Here is a 10,102-nt window from a genome sequence, read left to right on the forward strand (position 1 = left end):
GGTCTTCAAGACGGATCTTGAGACTCCTTCCTTTCATCTGAGATCAGATAGGGTGAGAGTTCCGTGAATCCCCCAATAGGTAGGGACAGCTCTACACCACTGCCCAGCAGGAAACAGATAAAAAGGAACACACCTCCTGTCCCTCAATTTCCCATAGAGGTTTTACGGGGATCGCGTCTCTCAAGGGGAAAACAAGGCAGGCAGTTAGAGATAGGCATCAGGTCTCTGCATTACCAACCAAGAGACCTCCCTTCTCCACCCAAAACTTCCCCTTTTCATTGTAATTATCTACCCTATGAGGAAACAAATGAGTACAAAATACCCGACTGGATTTGACCAGTCACTCATACCTGCATAGTAAAGGCCACAATGACCTTCATTTCACCTGGACCCCATTATAACATCATTATAATATCATACATATGTCTGGAAGTTCATTAATATCATTATAACAGACTGAATTCTGGGAAGGAACACGCATAATCTAAAGATAAGAGGTAATAGCCTCTTGTCAATCACAGGAGTCAATCAAGTGGTCCCATATCCGGAAAGGAACAGCCCATTCTAGAGAAAAAAAAGGGATAAAAACCCCAAGTCCTCCCCAGTTAGCACCTTTGAGCCTCTTGAGACTTGCCTTAGCTCGGGGCCCTCTCCAAAATCTTTTTCCTCTAATAATGCCACCTTGAGCCTTGAGCCCCTTGGGCCTTTTGAGCCTTTTGAGCCTCTTCTTTTTCTCAGCCTGCTCCAAACTCTTTGGAGTGTAGTTTTTCCCCAATAATGCCACCTTGGGTCCTGTAGTCATTCTCTACTATCGGGTCCACTCGTATTTTCATGGAGTATACTATTTCTTCTATAAAATGCTTTTTCACTACTTTTCCTCAGTATCTCATTCAATTCTATGCTCGACACGCCAAGAACCTGGACACCACGCCTAGGAGGGCCCACTCTCCGGAACAGGTAGATAAATACATTTTCCCTAACCTTGTACCGATGACACCCACATCCCAAGAAACACCCACAGTACCCAGATCTTGGTTTCTAAATACTATTTCCCACTAAAACAAAGAGGTAATTCTTGGAAAAATGCCTCAGTCCAGGTCTAGAATAGATAAAATACAAAATAACTCTGGACAATTTGGACCAGAAATTAAGAAGTGCTCAAGAATGATGAGGTGGCTTATTTCACTTGTCTTAATGTTCTCTGGGTCCATCCATATCATTGCAAATAGTTAGATTTCATTCTTCTTTATAGCCAAGTAATGATCCATTGTATAAATGTACCACAGTTTCTTAATCCAGTTGTCTACCGATGGGCATTTTGGTTATGTCCAAGTTTTGGCTATTGTAAATAGTGCTGCAATAAACATAGGGGTTCATATATTTTTTCAAATTAGCGTCTTGGATTTCTCTGGATAGATACTTAAGAGTGGAATTGCTGAGTTGTAAGGCAGTTCCACTTCAGTTTTTTGAGATACCTCCATACTGATTTCCATAGTGGCTGCACCAATCGGCAATCCCACCAGCAGTGCACAAGGGATCTCTTTTCTCCACAACCTCTCCAGCAGTTTTTGTTTGTTGATTTATTGATGATAGCCATTCTGACGGGAGTGAGGCGGTATCTCATTCTGGTTTCTATTTGCATTTCTCTAATGATTAGTGAGGTTGAGCATTTTTTCATATGTCTGTTGGCCACCTGAATGTCGTCTTTAGAGAAATGTCTCTTCATGTCCTCTGCCCATTTTTTAATTGGGTTGCTTGCTTTTTTTGGTGTTGAGCTGAATGAGTGTGTCATAAATTTTGCGTATTAACCCCTTATCAGATGTATCATTGACAATTATCTTCTCTAATTCAGTATGATGCCATTTTGTTTTATTGATGGTTTCCTTTCCTTTATGAAAAAATTTTTAGTCTGATGTAATCCCATATTTTTTCTATTAGTTTCATTGCCTGAGGGGATATGTCAGTAAAAATATTATTCAGAGTAATGTCTGCAAATTTACTCCCTATATTTTCTTCCAGGAGTTTTATCATTTCAAATCTTACATTTACGGCTATAATTTAATATTATATATAGTCATGGGATATGGAGTATAGCATAGGGAATAGATTCAATGGAATTGTAATAGATGTATACGATGTTAGAGGGGCAATATATTGGGGGAGGGGGTTATCACTTTGTGAGGGGTAAAATGTCTAACTATTGCATTGTTTTGTACACCTGAAACTAATAAAAAAATAATAAAGCATTTAAAAAGACAAAAAAAAATGATGAGGTGAAGAAAAAGAAAAGCCATTTGGAATGGGACTATTATTTGCCAAAGCTGTGGAATTTTGAGTTTCAAAATCAATAATGATGGTAACTCATTGAAGGAAATATGAACTATTGATTTTATACTGATACTTTGATGAGAATAGGATATTCATAAAGTATTAAGCACATTTCCCCAAAATAATCTGATTAATTTCAAAGGGCAAAAGAGCAGCTGTGTAGCAGAGAAGTTGGTAGAAACCACCTGGATCCAGGAATTGAAGTGGCATCATCAGTAATGGGACAAATTGGAATATTGGAGCACCTCATAGGATGCAGTGAGAAGAGCAATCACTTTCAGATATTCCTGCCAAATTGCATTGGGTGAATCCGATCATGAGGGTAAATCAAACAAATCCAAATTGAAGGACATTCTACAAAATAACTGGTATTTATCGTCGAAAGATCATTAAGTTCAAGGAAAGAATGATGAACTGTTGCAGGCTGAAGGAGACTAAACTGATATAGACAAGTGAAGGCAACATGGGAATCTGGACTGGATCCTTTTGTTGTAAAAGGTAGTGGTGGGATATTTGTCAAACTTGAAATGGGCCTGAGGGCTAGATGGTTTAATATATTCATGCTGATTTCCTTATTTCATGGCTGTATTAAGTTACATAGGAGAATAACTTTTTTCGGAGGCAATACATAGTACAGTCTTAGAGAATAGGGCTATCAGGTCATCAGCTTACTGTCAAATGATTAAGGGGTGGGGGGAAGTACTAAGTGCTGTGCCTACATTTCTGTGTGAAGTTGTTTTGAAATTTTGTAAAAGTACAAAAAGCAGTTCTCGAGACCTTGTTGAAGGTATTAAAAAGCATTTTACTGCCATTTTTATTATCATTATAGGGCCAAGTCGTTTACTGCAGACATACAGGATAATTAATACATCTTTCCTTAAAGGTGTGTCACACATACATCATTTTTCAAACCCGTAGGTCTCAATTTTACAGTGAACTAAAAAGAATACCTTGTTAGTGAATTGGGCTCCTCCATATGCCACCCCCTCTCTTGACTTTTGGTCTTATTTGAACAGCATGAAAGCTGTAGCTATTAATGCTAGACATGATTACCTCAGTGTAAATTGCTGTTTTGTTTTGTTTTTTTATTTCCATTCTAGTAAAGATGACCTTAAATATCAGTCTAGATTAAGATGTCGCAGAGCAGGGTGGGAGTGGACGCAGACATGTTGTTTGCTTATTATCTGTCCTTCAGATTAAAATGAAAAACCCTATGAGGTCAGAATTTCTGTTTGACTCGTTTAAAGTGCTCTATGCCTAGCAAAGTTCATGATGCTATGATTTCGATAATTCTATAAATATATATATATATATGTAGGAACAATGAAGGTGTGCTCTAGCGGAGCCTGGGTGCTGAAGCTATTTTACCTCTTACCCCCAGGAGGAGCTGTGACATCTTAGGTCTGTTATTGACGGAGGAAACGAGAAATTGAGCTATAAGTTGACGGCCTAAAAGATCAGTGACAAAGATCATTCCTAAGTATGTGTGACACATTTTCTGAGATAGTGTTTGTGTAGGGGGAGCTATCAAGTGTCTGGTTTGTTGTAGGTGTGTAAAAATGCAACTGACTTCTGAATGTTAACCTTGTATCCTGCACTTGACTGAATTTGTTTATCAGTTCTGATAGCTTTTTGGTGAATAATCAGGGTGTTCTATATATAATACCATGTCATCTGGAAATAATGTAAGTTTTACTTCTTCCTTTCCCATTTGGATGTCTTTTATTTCTTTCCCTTGTCTGATTATTCTGGCCAGGACTTCGTATACTATGTTGAGTACAAGTGGACATACTTGCCTTGTTCCTTATCTTAAGGAAAAAGCTACTTTTGAGTATGCCGTTAGCTGTGGGTTTGTAATATATGGCCTTTATTTAGTTGAGGTATTTTCCCTCTATTCCCACTTTGCTGAGTTTTTATCATAAGTGGATGCTGGATTTCATTCAATGCTGTTTCTGCATCTATTGACGTGATCCTGGGTTTTTACGTTTCATTTTCGTCATGTTGTGTATCACATTAATTGATTTGCAGATATTGAACCAGCCATGCATCCCAGAATGAATCCCACTTGATCGTGGTGTATGATGTTTTAAATATATTGCTGAATTCCATTTTCTAATATTTTGTTGAGGATATTTGCATCTAATTTATCAGGGTTGTTGGCCTATAATTTTCTTTTTTTGTAATGTCTTTGTCTGGTTTTGGAATCAGGGCAATGCTAGCCTTGTAAACTGAGCTTGGAAACCTTTTTTCCTCTTGAATTTGTTTGGAATAGTTTGAGACGGATAGATGCTAATTCTTCTTTGAATATCTGATAAAATTTACCTGTGAAGCCATCCAGTCCAGGATTTTTATTTTTTGAAAGGTTTTTAAATTCAAGTTTGTTGGTATTTTTTCATCTGTTCTGATTTCTGGTTTTTCTTTCTTTCTTTCTTTTCTTTTTTGTATTAGTTTCAGGTGTGCAAAACAATGTAATAGTGAAACATTTATCATTTATCCCCCTCACAAAGTGATAACCTCCCCTTCCCCAATCTAATACCCCTCTGACATCGCATACAGCCATTACATTTCCACTGTTAATCTATGACAATCTTTTTTCTTTAATTCAGTCTTGAATGATAGTGTGTTTCTAAGAAAATATACATTTCCTCCAGATTGTTCGATTTGTTGGCATACACTTGTTTCTTCCATTTTCTTAAAATGTTTTGTATTTCTGTGGTATCAGTTGTCACTTTGCCTCTTTCATTTCTGATTTTATTCATGTCAGTCCTCTTTCCTTCTTGATGAATCTGGTTAAAGGTTTAACAATTTTGTTTACCTTAACAAAGAACCAGCCCTTATTTCATGACTCTTTTGCCTTTTTGTAGACTCTATTTAAATTATTTCCACTTTGATTTTTTTTTATTTAAGTTTATTGGGGTGACAATTGTTATTAAAATTACATAGATTTCAGGTGTGCAATTCTATATCACATCATCTATAAATTACATTATGTGTTCACCACCCAGAGTCAGTTCTCCTTCCATCACCGTATATTTGATTCCCCTTACCCTCATCTCCCACCCCCAACCTCTTTACCCTCTGGTAACCGCTAAATTACGTTCCCCAGATTAATTTTCAAACCCCGTGGCCATCCTGTGGTCACCGACTGCCCTTCAATCCCTTCACCCGCCCCCACCCCGCCCATCTAGCAATCCTCAGTTTTTCCTCTTTGTCTCCAACACTGTTTCTGGTTAGTTCATTCACTTATTCTTTTCTTTAGATTCCGCAAATAAGTGAGATCATATGGTACTTATCTTTCTCTGTCTGACTTATTTCACTTAACATAATGTTCTCTAGGTCCATCCATGTTGTTGCAAATGGTAAGATTTCTTTCTTCTTTATGGCTGCGTAATACTCCATTCCACTTTGATTTTTACTATTTCCTTCTTTCTACTCACTTTGGGCTTTGTTTGTGGTTCTTTTAATTGTTTCTTTAGGTGTAAAATTGGATTGTTAATTTTAAAATTTTCTTGGTCCGTCGGGTAGGCTTGTATTGCTATGAATTTCCCCTTTAGGACTGCGTTTGCTGTGCCCCATTGATTTGAGGACATTGTGTTTTCATGTGTCTCAGGTATATTTTCATGTGTCTCAGGTATATTTTGATTTCTTTTTTGATTTCCTCTTGACCCACTCATTATTTATTAGCATTTTATTATTTAGCCTCCATGTGTTTATGTTTTTCCCATTTTTTTCTTGTAATTGATTTCTAGTTTCATACCATTGTAATCAGAGAAGATACCTGATATGATTTGAATCTTCTTAAATTTATTGACACTTGTTTTATGGCTTAATATGCGGTCTATTTGGGAAATGTTCGATGTGCACTTGAAAGCATGTATATTCTGCTGCTAAAGGTTGAAATGCTAAAAAAATATCAAAAAAATATCAATTACATCCATCTGGTCTGGTGTGTCATTAAAGGCTGCTGTTTCCTTGTGATTTTCTGTCTGGAAGATCTGTCCAGTGATGTAATGGGGTGTTAAAGTCCCCTACTATGATTGTAATACTGTCACTCTGTCTCTTTATGTTGGTCGATATTTGGTTTATGTATTTAGGTGCTCCTATGTTGGGTACATAAATGTTTACAAGGGTTATGTCCTTTTATTGGATGGATCCCTTTATTATTATTTAATGTATCTCTTGTCTTTATTATAGCTTTTGTTTTAAAGTCTGTTTTGCCTGATATAATATTAGTATTCCAGCTTTTTTTTTCACTTCCATTCCAATGAAATATCTTTTTCCAGCCCTTTACTTTCAGTTTGAGAGTGTCTTTCAATCTTACTTTCAATCCAGTGGGTCTCTTGAAGGTCATATATGTATTGGACTTGTCTCCTTATCAATTGCGACACAATATGTGTTTTGATTGGAGCATTTAAACCACTTACATTTATAGTAATTGTAGATAGATATGTAGTTATTGTCATTTTGTTATTCATATTTTTTGTTTTCCTTCCTCTTCTTCTTCTTAAAGAAGTGACATTCTGCTGCATTTCTTTTAATACTCGTTTGGTCATGAAGAAGTCCTTTAGCTTTCTCTTTTCTGGGAAGCTCTTTATTTCTCCTTCAATTTTACAACCAGTCTTAAGGTGCTGTCTTCTTTTTACCGTTAGTTATAAAACATCTGTTCAGCTATCTTCAGATGGTTCTCAAGGTTGGTTGTTTGATAATTTAGTTGTAATTTTAATGTCATTACTGTAGGAGGGAAGCACAGCATTTATCTACTCCACCATTTTGGATATTCTTAAATTTTTTTTGCATCTTTTTTCCTTAAAACTACTGGTACTTTGAGTAACATAAGCTCAGAGTACCTCTAATTTATCATCTATAGAGGATTATTATGAGATTAATTACAATAAGTGAATAAGCCATTAGTACAGTATTAAACCCATGGTAAATCTTTAAGACTTAAGTAAATGTCAATTCACGAAGAAATTATTGTTGCTGTTTACCATTATTTGCAATTGGTAGTAGTAGTATTTTCTTGGTTATTGACTTTTTTTTTCTCCCCCAGTTCTCTGTCTTTAACAACACGTTTTAGAGTGTTTCTCAGAGAAAGGATTCAAAGACCATGCTGTGAACAAATTTCTTTGCAATTCTGGACTAGAAATCCCATTTTTTTAATTAACTGAGGTTTGGGTTCATTTGAGGTTTTTTAAAATTAGTTTCAGGTGTACAAAACAACATAATGATTAGACATTCATACCTCTCACAAAGTGATACCCCCCTCCCAGTTGGCTACCCCTCTGACAACATACAAAGCTGTTATTATACAATTGACTATATGCCCTGTGCTGTACTCCACATCCTGTGACTATATATATATATATATATATATATATATATATATATATATTTAAATATATATACATTTAATTACGGTTGACATTCAATATTATTCCACATCATCTGGCACTCTACATAACCTATACATTATTGATTATGCTCAACATGCAAGGTTCAAGGTTTTTGTCATCAAGAAAAGAAGCTTTTGCACTGTACACAATAGCCAAGACATGAAAACAACTGAAATGACCATTGGTAGACGACTGGATTAAGAAAGTGTGGTACATTTATACAATGGAGTATTACACAGCCATAAAGAAGAAAGAAATCTTACCGTTTGCAATAACATGGATGGAACTAGAGAACATTATGTTAAGTGAAATAAATCAGACAGAGAAAGACAAACACCGTATGATCTCACTTAATGTGGAATATAAAGAAAAGGATAAATGATTGAACTTATTAGAAACAGTTTCGGAGACATAGAGGGAAAACTGAGGGTTGCTAGATGAAAGGGGGGTGGGGATAAGGGGGAAGGCGAGGGGATTAGAAAGCACAGTCAGTAACCACAAGATGGCCAAGGGTTACGAAAGTTAATTTGGGGAATGTAATCAATAATGTAAAGATTTAGTAGGGTATCTGATGGACACTTGTCTCATAGTGAGACCACCTCAGGGAAGATGTAGATGCCTGATCACTGCACTGTACACCTGAAGCTGAAGCTGAACAATAATGAATGTCAACTACAAGTATATGTATGTATGTATATATATATATATATATATATATATATATATATACACATATATATATGTATATGCTTACAAGAAGCAGAGTACAGCATTAGGAATAGAGACAGTGAAAATGTAATGGCTCTGTGTGATGTCAGAGTGATGATGGATGGGGGAGGGGGTTGACACAGTGTGAGGGATATAAATGATAAACGTCTAACTATGACTTTGTTTTGTGCACCTGAAACTAATAAAAAAATTAAAAAGAAATAAAAGTATACGAAGAAAAAAAATAGAAAGGAAGCTTTTGAAGCACTGAAGTCTCATGCAGTCCTTTACCCATGAACCTTGCAGATCTTTCCCGCTAATGGACCCCGCACAGATGAACAGGCCATGGGAGACTGCAGCTACTGGAACCATCTATCCTCACCATATAACCAGCCTGGGAGGATGGTTTATGTTCAGTGCTGCAACACTGAACCTGTATAACCCTGCTGGCAGTAATAACTGGCGACATCATCAGCCTCTGCCTTGCTGATTGTGAGAATAAATTCTGTCCCTGACTGAATTACACTGAACCTATGTGAGACAGCAGAAAATTGGTCATCTGCATCATAGATGAGAAGCTTAGGAGCCTGGTCTGGTTTTTTGGTACCAGCTTAGGTAATCACTAATGCTCTGATTGGCCCTGCAAGTGATGGATGCACTCTCTCTTAGAGACACAGAGAGAAGGAATGCAGCCTGAGTCAACACAGTGTTCCCGCTGGCAGCTGCAAAGGAAGCAAAATACAAAGTCACCATGGTTAACTAGATCCGATTCCATTTTCCTCCCAGGTGATTCTAACTGCCCCGGTTCCCTAACCTGAGAGCATTTGGGTCTCTGAGGGGAACATGAGTCAGGGACAGACAGAGACCCTGGGAAGACCTGACAGTTAGGAAGGGAGAATTTCCATCATATCAGGGATATTCCCTGTGTTCCTCTCCTCACCTGGGAGCCAGAAGAGCAGAAGGCAGAAGACTTGAGTCAGGACACCATGTTCAATCCAGGCAGTGACTGAGACTCTTTTTTCACCCAGAATCACTGAGAAGCCTTTTTCATGAGGATTCTGAAGAACAGAAATGGACTCTGGGGAAAACATGCAAATCGGTGAGGGGTTGGGCAGGTCTGAGCTTGCAGATGTAGAGCCAGTGCCCTCCTAGGGTTCCTCCTAGGTGTTCACATCAGGCGCAGGCTTCAGATTCAGTCCCAGAGGAGCATTTCCTCAGGGTTTGTACGATAAAACTACCTCTGTGTTTGTGCTTCTGTTTGTCATCACGGCCTAAGAGCTTGTAATAAAAATAGGGGGTCTCCCTTCTAAGAATAAGGAAACACAAGAAGTTAGATGATTCTCCAAGAGTTAAAATTTAAGATGAACACATAGGCATCCCTGTGACTTATGTGAAATACCATGCTCTGGACTTAGGTGTAAAATACTAGTTTTATCTTGCTGTGTTTCTTAGAATAGGTTATGAGCGATGGGCAGGGAGGAAGGAGCTAATGCCTTTGGAGCAAATGTATGCAATGCTTATTTGTGCTCTGTGCAGTAGAGAACGCTCACTGCTTATTGGAGTGTTTCCATGGCCAGTTCTATGCTTTATTTAAGACATTTATTATTTTAAATGTTAAGTTTTTCTCATTTTCAATATTAATTTTTCCTCATTTCTCTCTTTTTCTCTCATTG

This window comes from Rhinolophus ferrumequinum, chromosome 13 (genome assembly GCF_004115265.2).
Source record: "Rhinolophus ferrumequinum isolate MPI-CBG mRhiFer1 chromosome 13, mRhiFer1_v1.p, whole genome shotgun sequence".
Lineage (NCBI taxonomy): Eukaryota > Metazoa > Chordata > Mammalia > Chiroptera > Rhinolophidae > Rhinolophus > Rhinolophus ferrumequinum.